Source organism: Phalangium opilio, unplaced genomic scaffold (assembly GCF_054372755.1).
Source record: "Phalangium opilio isolate 3A_F unplaced genomic scaffold, DU_Popi_V2 ptg000021l_1, whole genome shotgun sequence".
Taxonomy (NCBI): Eukaryota; Metazoa; Arthropoda; class Arachnida; order Opiliones; family Phalangiidae; genus Phalangium; species Phalangium opilio.
Genome location: NW_028324153.1, coordinates 760,447 through 777,747, shown reverse-complemented (window position 1 = coordinate 777,747; position 17,301 = coordinate 760,447). Strand labels below are relative to the sequence as shown.

Below are 17,301 nucleotides of genomic sequence, written 5' to 3'. Positions count from 1 at the left end.
GATTCAGATCAACAGATCCCTCCTGCAATCCCAGATGATTCTCATCTCCCTACTGACTCTGATAGTAAAACGGGCATGGCCCTATTTTAAGACCCTCCTCTCCTACTCCATACCTACCACGATATGCGAGCTTTCCAGCTCACCCATCCATCTAATGACAGTCCGCCTTCTGCGGCAGGGGAGGCTTCCCCGTCTGATCATGAACAACAGTCGCGGAATCTGAGCTACACCAATTACCTTCTTCTGGCTTTTCGGAGGAGATTTTGGCACCCGAACAGATTTCTCAATCGCAATCCCAATCGCTGCGTGCGTCTGAAAGTTCATCGACCACGTTATCGGAGTCCATGAGAACTCCTCGATTAAATAGGGCTACCTTACCCGATGCTTATTTGGAGCCTTTTAGATCGGGATGGCGGCGAGAGGTGTGCAAAAGGGCAACGGTTAGACCAGGAGGCAATGAAGTCGATATTTATTATCGCCCTCCAGACAATAAAAGATTAAGGTCACCTTATGAGGTCCAAGATTACCTCCAGAATAATAACATAAAAAACCTAACCAGGGAGGATTTCTCTTTTGCCCGAGAGCCAATCTCTATTTTTCCATGGGAGTTTATCTCCCAAGCTAATAAGAGACAATACTAGTACTGTATACTTTCAGATGGCTTCCAATTACCCTTCCTCACCTTGGGAATTCGACCTCCCTAAAGGAATGACAAAGAGAGCAAAGAATCAGAGGAGACCAATTAGCAAAATGGAGCAATCCATGATGGTATTAGAGGACTATTGTCCAAAGGAGCCGGAAAAGGCTCTTGGCCATGAGGCCAAAGATTGCTACATGCCTAATCGGTCTCTTAATCCAAATAATTCCTGTTCATCGTGCTACTCGCAAGGACATGTATGTATATTGCCCCTTTGAGGAAGATATACTTCTATTAGAAGATTTCAAAAGACGAAATGGAGGAGTTTGCCTCCCCTCAGTCCGTTCTGGACCATTCTTCAGGGTTACACCCGTTGGAATATCCTACATAAATTCAGGTCGAATCTGACCCGTGGTCTTTAACCCGCTATCTTCCCCAACCTCACCGTCAAACGGACGTTAACACCCCTGTTACGGTGTTCCACAAATTTAAGGCGGAAGTCCTCGCTAGGTTCTACCCCAGAACTAGAAAAATCTACGCGCCAGTGGAACCCCCTGGACATTAACGTCGACGACGACGAACAAAATTGGGAGCGTTTTGGGTCTATGGGATGGACCCCTAAACAAAATCTCCCTAAAATACTAGTTTCCTCTCTAATCCCGGACGCTAAGCATCCTTTGATCTGGAACACTGCAATTTGTTGGCGATGCCGAAAAATCGGACACCATGTCGTATCTGATTGCCCGGGGCAAAGGAGCAAAGCCTTTTTAAAAAGAAGGGAAGCCCGTAGGCTATCCCGATTAGAACAAAAACACAGGGAGGAAGAACGCAAGGAGAAAGAAACCACGCAATGAAAAAAAAAACTTTATGAAAATTCAATATTAACCCCTGCCAAAAATTCTGGGTTCCTCGGGGTAACCCTTTTCCTTTTTGTTGTGATAAACATGGTTCCTAAAGAGCGGGATGTAACATGGCTGCCAGATTCTTTGGAGTTTCGACTCCTTGGATCTGGCAGGGTATATATGCCTCCATGTTACATGCGCCTCCTCCTTTTTCTAATTCTGTGATTTTACTGCGATCTCAAACCATTCCGTAGTCGTCTCTCGGAGAGAGCGATTTTGTTACGTTAATCCTGTTAAACTTGTAAGGACAATTTCGGGTTTATCCCTTTTCAATTTGATTAATAAAACTTTAGAAGATTACTCTTCTATTTTAGGATTTTAACTGTAAGTTGTCTTTGATTTATTTTTATGGCCCTCGGGAGAAGCTCCCTTTTTGGTTGAATAACTATTGAGGGTTACATTATTTTTAAAATATTGTGTGGAAGAGTCAGAGGGTAGGGTAATAAAAAAACCCATATTAAATCGATTTCATGCACCCAAGATTCAAAATCTGAGCTGTAACCTTTCCAACGTACTAACAATTCTTTAGAGCCGTCAGCTTTTGTTCTTATTCGTAAAACTTTCGATTTTAAATTTGCAATTTTGTAGGTCTTTACCAACTCACTTTTCAAAAGCAATTTTAGATTTTATTCATTTCTTTTATTAAATATTCCGATGCAATAATATTCTCCAAGTCGCTATTTTCAATAAGCGTTTTCCTTTTCCTAGATTTTTTTCCGGACTCTTTCTTTTTTCTCCCACTCTCACGTCTATGTTACGAATGTCGTTAATAGGCTCGTCGGATGTTATAGACATGTCAGAGGTTGCAGGCTGCTCGGAGCTTGTAGACAGATCAGGGGTGTTAGAATGGTTGTCCTCACTCATCCTGAAAAATGCGAGGAAATTTGCGCATTCTTCGTCCTCTTTGTCCTCAACACCAACAACTCTTTCCACGATCTGTAGAGAAAGGGTTTAACTTCTGATCTAGCGAATTATTATATTAGCAAAGCAAATTTCTTACTTTAATGAAATTCTTGGACAGAGGTCCAATCCTTTCATAGATTTTCGCGATTGATACACGAGTTGCTAGTTGTACGTCTATGTATCCATTTCCGCCTCAACCACCGTTTCCCGGCAAAACCAATTCATATACTTCTTAACTATCAATTCCATCGTTCTAAATGAAAATGGGGGCAAATCAGGTCGTCCAGCAATTCTGTTACTTATCATCGAAAATCGAAGTACAGAGACAGTTCATATCTACTTGGTCGGCCATGGTATATTTCGGATGCAATAGAAGAAGATAATATTTGAAATTTAAATTATAACTTCTCTTTATACTAAATTTATACCACTTGAAATGAGGTGGGGTTCAATATAAACAACATTAAATTTATAAAAAAAAACCCAAGTTCGGCGAAAAGAAAAATCACCCGATTTGTACGAAATTATTGATTACAAATACTTAACACACTGAAATCACCTGAATATAATAAAAACCACCCCTGTTGATCGTGAAAAACTAAAAACCTGCGTAAATAAGATTAAAACAAATAGTTGGTTCAAACTTTTATTTTTCTTTTAATTGTTCCTGAAAGTATTTGGCATATTCATAGGATTTATATAGCGCGTAATTAACACTTTTAGGATGATATCTACATAGAGGCTTCTTATCGTATATGGGGATATGGCTAAACTTAGGACAACCTTCGTTCTCTAGATTTCTAACTTTTTTCCCTAAGAATTTGGAGAATATTTTACAATTTTCAGTTCCCTTGGTGTAAAAGTTTAAGATATTTCGGCGGCTATTTTAGGCAAATCTGCTCGACGAATTTCACCATCCTCCCGCTGCAGTCCACAAATGTTTTGCATTATCCATGACTTTGTTCGCTTATCCTTGTAATTACATGATACGGGGTAGATTCCTTGAAATGGAAAACATCTCCTTTTCCGGTCTCTGTATCATAGAAGGCCAGCTCTTTCACAACAGATTCACCATCCACCCGTAGGAAATTTCTTTCAATAACGCAGGCCATGTTAACTATTTACAGAAAATAATATTAAATTAATGCGGATCACCCACAAATAAGATAGTTATATTTTTCCTTTTGTTGAATATAATTGAGTACTTTACATTTAAAAAGGTTGTAGCTTTTATATCAAACTTTCTTATCTTATCTTGCAAAGACTATAACAGTTTGTTCATTGAATTCTAGTACAATTGTTCTCAAACACTCACACATACTAATGTCTATGGGGATTTAACATGTGAAAATTTGCCACCTAGATCCCACCTCATTTCCACCTGAAAAGTGTTCTCTTACCCCTACTTATATCGCATTACTTATTTATCGTATTTTATTTAATTAATTTAATTATATTTTAATTTATTTATTTATTTTATTTTATTTACTTTAAATAAATAAATAGGACTATGGTAAGTACAAAGTAAAGTTTTGAGGAAAACCGATGGATAAAGAGAAGGATAAGCGAGTAGTGGTTTATATGTTTTATTTTCCTAACGTTACATTTTTTATTGATCAATTTTTATGCGAAAATTAAAATTAAAGGAAAAAACGTCTTGCGATATACCATTTCACGTTTATTTAATGCCCGAGTCTTCTTCCGCCCTAATTCAGTCACAAAATATGCGAGAAATCTAGATGTAAAGATTAATTATTAGATAAATGATTCTCATTAAATTTATTAATAAAAATTACTGTATTCTATGCCTTTCAATTTCACAAAGCATATAGTGACTACTTACACTTAAACGTAGAAGAAAATATATTTCTTCTACGCCCATAGAAACGTATTCTCAATTGGTTTTTGCTTGAGAATAAAATATCCGCAACGACCTAAAATCAAAATTTAGTTTGCAAACTGTGCTACTTTGTAAATGAAGTATAATATTTACTTTAGTGCAATATTTATAAGGTATAACGAAGCGTCATTCGAAGAATTAATACCCAATTGTTTGTTAGTTTCTCGGACCGTTCTTTCAGTTGAGGATTGTGGGCAGTGTTATCATCTGAAACACTTTCCTCCGACACTTCTACTTGATTATTGTCGTCGCTACCGTGTTTGACTTTCTTGGTTGGTTGATTGGTAAGCCTTCATTTTCGTAAAATTTTCTTCAACGGCTACAGAGTCATGTTTTATTAGTTTATGGTTCTAAGATGAAAAATAATTTCTTTTCAAAACCAAATTTTTTAAATGAACTTGTTTCGTTGACTGAGTGATTTGACTAACCATAAATCTCGGTTTTATATGCTCCAAGAATCTACTTCTTAGACTTGAAGCAGAACAAGGTTTGAAATTGTCCTCTTTATTGCAATATTCTGCTATTTCAGCCCATAAATAATTTGATGTAATGCAAGTTCCAAAAGGATCTCCGCAAATTTCCTTTACTGCGTTTAAAAAAATTTCGTCGTCTTTCTCAGTGTCGGTTCTACTTTTCCTATTTTAAGATTTATTTTATTAAAACGAACACATTCCGTTACGAATTAATTAAAGGCACACATTTATATCTTACTTTTTTCTAGGTTTTTCCATCTCTTCATCTTCCGAAGATATATTTTCATCGTCTATTGAGCTACCGCCGTGGCTTCTTCATCTTTTTCTTTCTAATAAATTAATTATGTACTATTTCTGTTAGTTTTTAAAGTTCCTTTATCACACCTTAAATTTTGGTTGGATATTTTTTAAAAATTTTTTTCTCAAGGCCACTGCAGTACGGTTTTTTAGACTTTTCCGGTCTTTGCAATAGTCAATAATTTTTCTCTAAGTCTCCAATCCAGTCAGTCCTTTTCCAAGTGGAGTTCCATTAATTGTAATGACGTCCTCTAGGATTTAACTATCGTGTTTTTGATCGTACAATTGTTTTCTTTACGATCTGAAGAGAATAAAATAAGTTAACAGGGTGTTTCTGATAAGCACGTGATAAATTGAAGAGCTTGTTCTTTTGGCAATTTCGAGTCGAAAATGTTCAACGATATTTTTCTCTTTGGGTTTTAATGAAATAACTTGAAGACGGTGGCGCAGACGGCAAAACGTTATATAATATTTTTGACTCAAAACTGCCCAAAGAACACGCCCTTCCATTTATGGCATGCTTACCAGAAACACCCAGTATGTTAACCTATATTTTTCTTCAGCTTTCAGTCTTTTAGATTCCTTTTCGACTCTACTTTTCGAAGTACTTGCTGATTTTTTTCTTTTCCTCTAAATTTCACTTAGCTTTCCAATTAGATATGGAGACTTCGTTGCATTGTCCTTTGCTTTCTTAGCGCTATATTAAATGGTCTCTTTAATAAGAAAGAAAATTACATTTATAATATTACTAATACTTTTCTTCATCTTCCATCGTTTCATATTTCTTAAATTCCTTTTCAACTGTGCTTGTGGATGTTCCTGGAACGTGCAACCCTTTTTCTTCTATTCATCGGTGCCTATTGTGCACCGCCGCCAAGAGGAAGGGAGGCTACTTTATTTAACTTGCTCATAGTTAGAGATTAATTAAAAACAAAGGTATTTAGCAAGCAAATGGTCTAGTTTTAATATTTCAATTACCAATTAACATTAACATTTTTAGGAGTAAATTATGCTACTTGTAGGCTTATGATTACCCTACCTAAATAAAGCCAGGTGCCGCCCTAGCGATAATATCCGCGCGCGAGAACCGCGAAACCGATTTAACATAACAAAAATTCAAAACAACACTTATCGCTTCACGATCGTCCATTGTTCGGTGGAAACGGCAAGGGGTGGTCGATGAGGGCATTAACGGTGACTTTCATCCTCCTGGCGTTCTTGCGTTCTTGAAACAGTAGGTACGGCGTGGCCATCGCCTTGGCTATTCTTCTAGACTTGAAGTACGGGGACTTCGGGAGGCTAGGTTGTCATCTCCAGAAAATTGGCAGTCCTCCGCTCTTCTTTAGGATCAGCGTCAGGATCGTCGTCAGCCAGAATCGTCAGAATATAATGCCAGAATGCCTCTTCAGCCACCTCGCAACGCGTTTTTTGTGCACCGATCTTCTATTGCCGAAGTTGGTCACCAATCAAGTTGGTCAAAGTCTCTGACCCGTATCAGAAGACCGCACACCATTCGTCCACGCTTTCGCGCCAAACAACTTAATTGGTTGGTTTTTTCGCGCCAAAAGTTGACGTCGATGTCCAGGGTATTCAACCCTTGGGTCACGTAGCCCCTCGACCTTCGGTCGGCGCCGGATTACCTAGCTCTTTGGCGACCTGGCCTTTACCATGCATGGGCCTACATACTATACATCATTTTACGAAAATAGTAACCATGAAAGGCGTTTGACAATACCAATGCTTGCTAAATTGTTTCATATGTACGTATAAGAAATAAAGAGAGAAGGGCAAAGCTATTTACACAAGGGAGATCGGGACGAGCACAAAAGAGGACCGACCGAAAAGAAAGGGTGAGAACCTTCCTGAGCGCGACACACTGGCGCCTCTAAACTTTCTCGGACCAATAACCTCTTTACCTTAACCTTGACGACCCCTCTTAACAATCAACTTCCCTTGTCTATATAAAACTACTAGGAATTAAATATTCCTCAAATTCATAAATGTTTCAAATGTTTCAAAAACCTTAATATTCCAAAAATATCGTTGCACTCCCCCCCCCCTCTTAAGGCCGAACGTCCCGAGAGGCTAGAGGCAGTAGCTAACGAACAAAACTACACTAATAATGAATAACGCACTAAAAACCGCAATGGTAGAAACATGTCGAATGAAACCATACTACAATAAATATCATAGGAGAAAAAATAAAATAAAACAAAATACACTAGGCTTGAGCTTTAAGGGTTTGGGCACGAAACTGTGGAGTTGACTAGTGGATCCTTTCTAGCACACCATATCGCGCGGGGGCTGATGCTCCCTTATTTCCTTAAAAATTAGCCTAAATCTAGCAGCAGTTTTACTTTCGGTTCCTTAAAACCATGTGGAACCTATCATCTGGCGGGGGCCTGATAATTTGCGCTTTCCGTCTAGCTGCCCTTGGGTTTGAGTGATATTGACCCACAGGAGATGGACTTTCCTGTTCACGTTCAATGAACGGTTTTAACTCTCGGACGTGGAAGGTACCTTTCAGGGGTGCCCCCTTGTCAACCGGAGCTAGTGTGTATGTGAGCGCGCTGAGCTTCTTTTCAATCTTAAAGGGCCCATTCCAATAGCGCGCGAGTTTGGCCGAGAACCTCGCACCTTTTGAAGACTGGTGATGTGTTCTCTTCAAGACCAAATCTCCTTCCTTAAATTGGAAGTCACGTTTCTTTAGGTTGTAATATTTGGCATTCTTTTCTTGGCTTTTTACCAATTTTTCCTGGGCATTCCGTAGGGCCTTATTAATTGTCTCAGCTCTAGCAATAGCAGAAACCTCATTGCACTTCGGAATCTGATCGAACTGGTCATTATCAATATTCATAATGGGTACCTCCCGTAATTCCCTACCAAAATTCAAAAATGCGGGGGTATATCCCGTTGAATCATTCTTAGCTGCGCGCGACGCCATAATTAGTTATTGGAGACCCTCGCCCCATAACTGGTGACTCTCGTCTACATAACATTTAATCATTACTCCTAAGTCTTTAATTGATCGTTCCGCCAGGTTTCCCTGAGGGCTATAATAGGATGTAAATCTTTGCTTAATCCCAAGGATTTTGCAAACTTTAGCCATAAGTTTCCCGGAGAATTGGCTACCATTGTCGCTCACTATGCGTTTGGGTACACCAAATCTCGAGAAAACCTCGTCAACTAATTTGTTGGCTATGTTTTTGGCAGTCGCTTTACGTAAGGGATGTGCTTCCCCCCATTTTGTCGCGTAATCGACAACTAAAAGGACATATGTGTTCCCTTTCTTACTTCGGGGGTATTCCCCTTTTAAGTCTATACCGATCACTTCCCATGGACCTGGGGGAGTAGCGGATTTCATTAAGCCAGCTTCCTTTGTATTCGGGTTCTTATGTTCCTGGCATACCTTACAGGACTTAACATATTTTGTTATGTCTTTGGTCATCCCTTTCCAGGTGAAATAACGCCTAGCTCTATCAAGGGTTTTAGTGATTCCCTGGTGACCGGAAGTCTTCAAATCGTGGCATGCTACACATACCGTTTTAATTAAACTACATGGCAATAATATTGCCACTTGCTCCTTTAACGTCTTATATACAAGGTCGTTCGTAATATGACACAGTGGGGCCATTTGTTTTACCCACTTTCTAATACTATCGTTTGGGATTGGTACCTCGCTATCTTCTAAAAATGCCTTAAGACAGCTAATTCTAGCATCTGCCTTCTGAGCGTTTAAAATTAACTCTCGATCCAAGTTAAGGAGATCCTCCCCATTATCTATGTCTACAACCCCTACCATTGGGGCTTCCCCTTGGTGGTCTGCACCGGGGTTTTCAGGTTCTGGGATTCTTGACAAGGCATCCTTTACGATATTTGTATCACCAGGAATATAAATAACCTTGTAATCGAATGCCTGTAATCTAGTACTCCAACGGGCGAACTTCCCCGTGGGGTCGCGAGCACTTTTGAGCCACTCTAAAGCTTTGTGGTCAGTCCATATTTCGAAGCGATTTCCTTCCAAATATACCCGAAACTTTTCGACAGCCCAAACAATAGCCAAACACTCCCTCTCTGTTACGGAGTAATTTCTTTGGGTCTTATCTAACGCTTTGCTAGCGTACTGTATAACCCTATACGTTCCGTTTACCTTTTGCAAAAGTACCGCACCGAGCCCAAAATTACTTGCATCGGTTTGCATTACAAAAGGAACTTTAAAATCCGGGGTGGCTATTATCGGAGCTTCCGACAATTTTTCTTTTAACGTCTCGAAAGCTTTCTGTTGCTTTTCTCCCCACTCCCACTTAGCATCTAAATGCGTCAATTGTGTCAACGGGTACGCTATCTCGGCAAACTTTTTGATGAACCGTCTATAAAAACCGGTCATCCCTAAGAACCGTCTAACTTGGCGAACCGTTCTAGGTGGAGGGTAAGCTTTCATCGTTTCTATTTTTGCGGGGTCAACTTCGGTTCCCGCCTTTGATACTACATGTCCCAAGATATGGGCTTTGTTTTTACAAAACTGTGTTTTCGATGCCTTAGCTGTTAAGCCTTCCTTTTGAAGAATTTCTAAAACCTCTATACTCGTAAGGTGTTCCTCAAAACTATCAGACATAATGTAAATATCATCGAAATAGTCAAAGACGCCTTCTTTCTGAAGATGCGCGAAGAGGTTATTGACCATTCTCTGAAAGGTCGCTGGCCCATTTGATAACCCGAACATCATCACCTTTGGCCTAAAAATACCCTGGTGAGTTACAAAGCCACAGGTATCCCTACTCCCAATATGTAGTGGGACCTGCCAAAAGCCTGATCGCATGTCCAGTACAGTTATACACTCCGGCGACCTAACAGACTCCAAAATATCCTCCATACGCGGTAAAGGATAAGCGTCTTTCCGAGTTACACTATTTAATTTTCTATAGTCAATACACAGTCTCATTTTGCCGTCACTTTTACCAACTAGTAATGTGGGCGCACTCCAGGGGCTATTGCACGGTTCGATCAAGTCTAACTCTAGCATCTCCTTCACTATAGATTCTATTAGTTCTTTCTTGTGAGGGGAGTAGCGGTACGGGGGCTGAGCTATCGGCAGGCTATCCCCGGTATCTACATAATGCTCGACCGACTGCGTGCGGCCTGGTAGGACTGAAAACACCCCTTTGAATCTGTATATCAATTCTCTTAAGCTTTCTCTCTGCTTGTCAGAAATGGGGGCTTCGTCTAGCGCCTTATCAACGTTTTCTTTGTCAAAGTTTTCGTCCTCAAACAGGGAACATTCGCAAAGGTCTATACTGTCACTAGTATCTAAAAAGTAATATTGGATGCTGGGGTTTTCGCTCCAACACCAATCTAATTTACTATAGTCTATGATCATACCCGATTTCCTAAGAAAATCTAGCCCAATTATACACGGGTATGCTAATCCGTCCAATATCAACGCTTCATGTGTCATCTGCTTGCCAGGAAGTCCAAATTTTAATTCTACCTCTTCTTTGACGTTAAAATATTTGCCATTAACTACACGGAATTTTAAATTAACTTGTTTCTTTTTAAATTTTAATTGATTAAAAGCCGAATTAAAGTTACTGTCAACGAAAGTTACCGAGCTACCCGAGTCTACCAAAGCTGTAGTCGGGATGCCTCCTAATGTTATGTTAATTAATGTTTTAGCCAATTTTGGATCTGACACATGAAGGACGAATGGACTAGTCTTTAATCTAATTATTGCGCGTTCGGGAGCGGTCCGCCTTTGCCCGGCGCTCCCTTTTTCCCGTTTCCCTGCCCATTTCGATTGGGACAATATTTTTTAATGTGACCGACTTGTTCACACTCTTTACACACCACGGTAGGGCACTGGGGTAACAAATGACTTGTCTCCTTACAATTAAAACAATGGGCTCCGCTACGAAAATTACCCGGACCATTCCCATTTTTGGGTCGAGAACTATCATTATTACGAGAACTAGGACTATGTTCTAACTTGCGCGTGTTCTTCCCTGCAACACCTACAGCATGCTCTACTCGAGCAGCATGCGTTGCAAGCTCCCATGCTGTATTGTGTTCCTTTGAGGCTAAATAGGGTCTAAGATCTGGATGAATATTTTGGTACACTACTTGCACCTGATCCTCAATCGCCATGGGTTTAGCTAACTGGAGGATTATTTCCCTCATACTATCTATGTAATCCCCCACGCGTTCATTGTCCCTTTGACTGCGATTGTACAACTGTTCTTTCAAAAAAGAATCATTCACGGGAAAAGAAAATTCCGTAGTAACCATATCTTTAAATTGGTCAAACGTATCTGGTTTTGGGATCAATCTATTCCACCAGTCTAGCGCGGGCACTTGAAACATTGAGGGCGCCCAATATGTTAAGAAATCTAAGTCAGTCAACCCCTGTGAATCACGAATTTGTTTCGCTTTGGCTAAAAACTCCCTCGCACTTAACCCTGACGGTTTCCCCGAAAAAGACGGTGGGACAATTTTTGGGAGCTTTATTGTGGGAGGTACGTTAGCCGGCAAAGCGACGGTCGCCGTAGGGGGTACTATATAGTTTATCGCGCTGCTTTGTTGGGACGCGCTACCTGCCACACTACCACCTGAAGCTACCTGTATTGGAGGGACAGGTCCTAAAGCCTGGTTTCCACTAACACTAACTATAGGCTGCGATAACTGCTGCAATTTATCCTGCAGGTCGAGAATCTGTTGCTGCATAGCTGCCAACATGGTCGAAGGAACTAACTGCATTCCACTAGGTACTGTAACATTACCGCTAGAGGGGGATTGGGTATTAATATTACTATTCACTGGGGTACTATTTGCGCTGACGCTGGTTGCTGCCGACACAGCGGTTTGGGCACTTGGGTCACTCAATGTGTTACTATCAGGAGTTTCTGACGCTACGTTAGAAGTGTCTATTATTGTCTCGTCACCACTGCTATCAATAGCGTCCTCAAAATTTTCAACAGTTTCTACACGGTTGCTAGTGCCTGCCTTATCCATCAATTCCCTATCCGATCCCTTTCTAGCCAAATCCCTAGACGCTCTGTTCTCATATCTATGAGCACGCTCTAAAGCCTGATACTCATCTAAACAATAGAAACAAGCCGTGGATCGACCTAACACTGGAAAACACTTTGATGAATCTTTGCAACGATTCATGAATACATGACCCCTAAACACTAACAACTACGAGAAGGGTGAATTCTGCTTACATAACAGTTATTCTGTCATTGGAAAGCAAATCCCGGCTGGGCCCCCAAAAAGTGCAACCCTTTTTCTTCTATTCATCGGTGCCTATTGTGCACCGCCGCCAAGAGGAAGGTAGGCTACTTTATTTAACTTGCTCATAGTTAGAGATTAATTAAAAACAAAGGTATTTAGCAAGCAAATGGTCTAGTTTTAATATTTCAATTACCAATTAACATTAACATTTTAAGGAGTAAATTATGCTACTTGTAGGCTTATGATTACCCTACCTAAATAAAGCCAGGTGCCGCCCTAGCAATAATATCCGCGCGCGAGAACCGCGAAACCGATTTAACATAACAAAAATTCAAAACAACACTTATCGCTTCACGATCGTCCATTGTTCGGTGGCAACGGCAAGGGGTGGTCGATGAGGGCATTAACGGTGACTTTCATCCTCCTGGCGTTCTTGCGTTCTTGAAACAATAGCTACGGCGTGGCCATCGCCTTGGCTATTCTTCTAGACTTGAAGTACGGGGACTTCGGGAGGCTAGGTTGTCATCTCCAGAAAATTGGCAGTCCTCCGCTCTTTTTTAGGATCAGCGTCAGGATCGTCGTCAGCCAGAATCGTCAGAATATAATGCCAGAATCGTCAGAATATAATGCCAGAATGCCTCTTCAGCCACCTCGCAACGCGTTTTTTGTGCACCGATCTTCTATTGCCGAAGTTGGTCACCAATCAAGTTGGTCAAAGTCTCTGACCCGTATCAGAAGACCGCACACCATTCGTCCACGCTTTCGCGCCAAAAAACTTAATTGGTTGTTTTTTTCGCGCCAAAAGTTGACGTCGATGTCCAGGGTATTCAACCCTTGGGTCACGTAGCCCCTCGACCTTCGGTCGGCGCCGGATTACCTAGCTCTTTGGGCCTACATACTATACATCATTTTACGAAAATAGTAACCATGAAAGGCGTTTGACAATACCAATGCTTGCTAAAATGTTTCATATGTACGTATAAGAAATAAAGAGAGAAGGGCAAAGCTATTTACACAAGGGAGATCGGGACGAGCACAAAAGAGGACCGACCGAAAAGAAAGGGTGAGAACCTTCCTGAGCGCGACACACTGGCGCCTCTAAACTTTCTCGGACCAATAACCCCTTTACCTTAACCTTGACGACCCCTCTTAACAATCAACTTCCCTTGTCTATATAAAACTACTAGGAATTAAATATTCCTCAAATTCATAAATGTTTCAAATGTTTCAAAAACCTTAATATTCCAAAAAAATCGTTGCAAACGTCTTTCCTTCCCTTGTTTTGCTACGCTTTCCGATTAGATGAGGCTTCGGCTCACTTTCGTATTCTTTTCTTGTGCAATACGAATCAGGTTTCTTTAATAAAAAAGGGTTTAATTCAAGAAACTCTGTCATCGTGCTTCTAGACTGGTACCGCCGCGAATGAGTCCGTTCAAAGAAATGTCGGCTCTTTTATACCAGTAGTTCCTTTCCCCTTTCACCTTTCCTCCCCTTTTTATGACAATCTCCCCTGCTAACTGTTTATTAGAGAGATTAAGCATCCCTATTCGACAAAGCATTGGTACATAGCTATACGTACGCGTTTGGGAGATGCTGAAACTCTCTATTAACGGAAACCATTTTTTTTACCAAGGTTATGGTTTACTATGTTACCGTGGTGTTCCCTTAGTTTTATGGACTCGGAGAAAGTAACTATGTTACCGTGGTGTTCCCTTAAGTGAGACACTACGATAAGGTAACTACAAAGTAACTGTGTTACCGTGGTGTTCCCTTAGTTTTGGGACTCGAAGAAGGTAGCTACAAAGTAACTATGTTACCGTGTTGTTCCCTTAAGTGAGAGACTACGATTGGGTAACTACAAAGCAACTATGTTACCGTGGTGGTCCTTTAGTTTGGGACTTGGACAAGGTAACTACAAAGCAACTATGTTACCGTGAAGGTTCCTTAGTTTTGGGACTTGGACAAGGTAACTACAAAGCAACTATTTACCGTGGTGTTCCCTTTGTTTTGAAACTCGGAGAAAGTATTACAGGTACTTATAGGTAAGGTAAATAAAAAAGTAAGTATGTTACCGTTAAATTTATTTTTATTTCAAGTAAATTGGCGTGTGAAATTTTTCCATAGTACCTTTAACTTTAGCTAAATTTAAGTTAACGGTATTATTCGCTTCAATTTGAATTCCGTTATAGTCAAAATTTCCTAAACCTTTTAAATTTGATTTAGCCATACACTCGCAAAGCTTTTTTAAATTCTGATTGTTAAATTTTCGATCTATACGTACAACAGCCTTACTCCATGAAGAAATGGTTCCTTCCAAACGTTCCGTACATCCGACAGCCATAACAACGTAAATTATATCGCGTGCTAATGGGAAGAACAATCAACTCTCTTGCTTGTAAAGTTCCGTTTCAATAGTTTTGCCTACTTTTAGAGATAATTGGTATTTTGCCGAAGGACTAAGATATTGTAAAACCAATTTACGTAGCCAAAAAACACCGGGAACATGAGTGAAAAACGAACTGTCCAATGAGAAAAATGATGACCAAATGCGAAAGAATTTACAATAACATAATTGGAAAACTTTGTTAAAACGAAGGCTGTTTTCGATAATCGTGGCAAGCCCCTAATATAATTCCCGAAAGTCACTATTACGCAGTGACAACAAGTCTAACGCAATTGGTCCTTGGTGCCTAAGTACAGCTGGTATTTTAAAAACGACGACTTATTCTACTTCCGATTCCGCGAATTTTCGTTACATTCCTTCACCATAAATAAATAACCGCCTCCCATTTTAAATAACCGCTTAGTTTTAATTCAACTCAACTGCAACGAAACTTATTGCAGGCCGTATAAATCTAACCACCCTATTAACACTTGCGACTAAATGTGCGACTCTTTTTTGGAGGCGGGTTCAACCGCCTCTTTTATGATTGGTCGATTTATCTTAATATAGTAGTGCTTTTACGTTGGTCAACGCGGGCATATGGCGATATAGTAGGTGTTACTGTAAAATTGTCAAGAGAAGGTCTTAGCGGGAAGTAATTACAAAGCGTTAAGAGCCGTTTTTCTCTTACCTTTTTTCCATGGAGTATCTTTACTGGATTGGTAATGAAAGATGCCTTAGTTTGGTTAGTATTTTAGTACTTTCACGTTAATCTCACGCAAGTATGCCTCAATCCCAACTAATATTTTATTTATATTAGTGTGTTAAGCGTCTTTCTTAGTTTAGTATGTAAATAGGAACCCCAACCCCGAAAAAAAAATCCCGCAAGGATTCCAACCAGAGAATGTGATTTTGTAGGCGGTTTTTTTAAATTGTGGATTGCTTTGATATACTATGGATGTTTCATTTGAAGTACAGTTTTGGTAAAGTGAACTTTATTTTTCACATTGGTCTACAAGAAATGCATAAATATGTGCTTTTTTGGTAGTTCTCTGTGAAATTTACACAATTCCAATGGTACCACAAATCGCATTCTTCACATTGCACTATGTTAATTTTCGTTGATACGGTACGGCATTTTCCGCACTTCCATTCCGCTTTCTTACTTTTCAATACTTCACGTATTGCAAGCCAGGCATCTGGCGAAACGAATTCTTTGACGAACTCTACCGTTGTTTCTTTGATGTTAATTACGTCGTCGTCAACATTTTCAGGGATCATCTCGCTGTCTTCTTCGTCTAGTTGACGTGTCCCATTAATAGTTTCTTCAACCTTTTCTTTATTCTGCACGAAGAACTCGAGGAACGCCTGAATTTGTTTCTTTTTTTCCTTTCCGAAAGATCTTGATAACTTAGAAATAGGTTTTGAACGGCAAGGCACATCTGCAGCATTGAACCTGCAGTAAGAATGTTCAGATTCAGAATTTTTGCTGCTGTTGGCTCCGTTGTTAGGTTGTGACAAATAAAAAACAAGTGAGGCCTTTTCATTTAAATCTGGTTTCGCGTATCGTATATTGTTTGTCTTTCTTTTCTTCACTGTTGAAAAGAACCGTTTTTGTTTATCTGCCAACTAATTATGGAGGACATTCTGTATTTTTATTACGTTCTTCCCCAGAACTCTGTCATTTGTTTATCCGCTTTATTATCTTTTTTGGTTTTGGCAGTTTGAATTTCTAAGAGTGACTTAGATGACCTGGTCTGTTTGGTGACTACGTCTAAAATATCACTGTTTTCACATTTTTTAATGGCATCAATCAATGACATGACTTAAGAGCTTCTTTTTTCAACTCGAGATTTTCTTTTCCACTTGATTCTGCCAAAATCTTCATCAGGAAAGTTTTGTCTGTAGGAACGCTTATTTCATCAATGTCTTCAGTTGGACCTTTTTCATTGTTCACATAATTTGACCCTTTTTCTGAGACTGCATTTCCGTAACTATAAACTTTAGGAGTGGAGTCTTTATCTTCAATGGTGTTTTGATTAAGGTACCGAATACATAGGTGAATGTGCTTACAAATCACTGTGTGTATTAATCGATCCGGACAAGAACACGTAAATTGGTGAATACACGTGTTGCACGCAACACATATGGAGTTGCATTTTTCACACATTTCTCGCTGCTTAGTAACTATGTACTTCAGATCGTCATTAGCGTCCGTTTCATTGTCTTTCAAGGTGGCTTCGCTCGCGATGGACCAAGAGCATTGCGAGATTGGTTTTACGAGAGACAAAGGCAAATCCATGGCGTGTTTGTGTCTTTTGAAGTTCGCCGTGGACTTCCACGTTATTTTCCCCTTTTCAATCTTTATAAGGCGTTGTACTGTTTGGTCACGGTCATATTTAAATAACGTGGAATGGCACTTGTCAACTCGTTTGTTCTGCTTGCCTTCCAAGTAATTATGCTTTAGAACTTTGTGGAAAGCTTCCAAGAACATATTTGTGTTGATCTCGCTTCCTTTGCGATAGCAAGCAGCCCATTCTTCTTTACAAGAAACCCATTCGTTATAGAAATATTTTCCA

The 17,301-nt window shown here is 39.9% G+C and overlaps 1 long non-coding RNA gene across 1 annotated transcript; it reads right to left on the bottom strand.

The window, feature by feature from the left end:
* Positions 1-6,051: 6,051 nt before the first annotated feature.
* On the bottom strand, positions 6,052-13,579 carry LOC149696371 (uncharacterized). The gene is made up of 2 exons (XR_016382419.1): positions 13,411-13,579; positions 6,052-7,020 (listed from the first exon to the last, which is right to left on the bottom strand). It is a non-coding gene; the product is annotated as an uncharacterized LOC149696371 (long non-coding RNA).
* Positions 13,580-17,301: the final 3,722 nt, after the last annotated feature.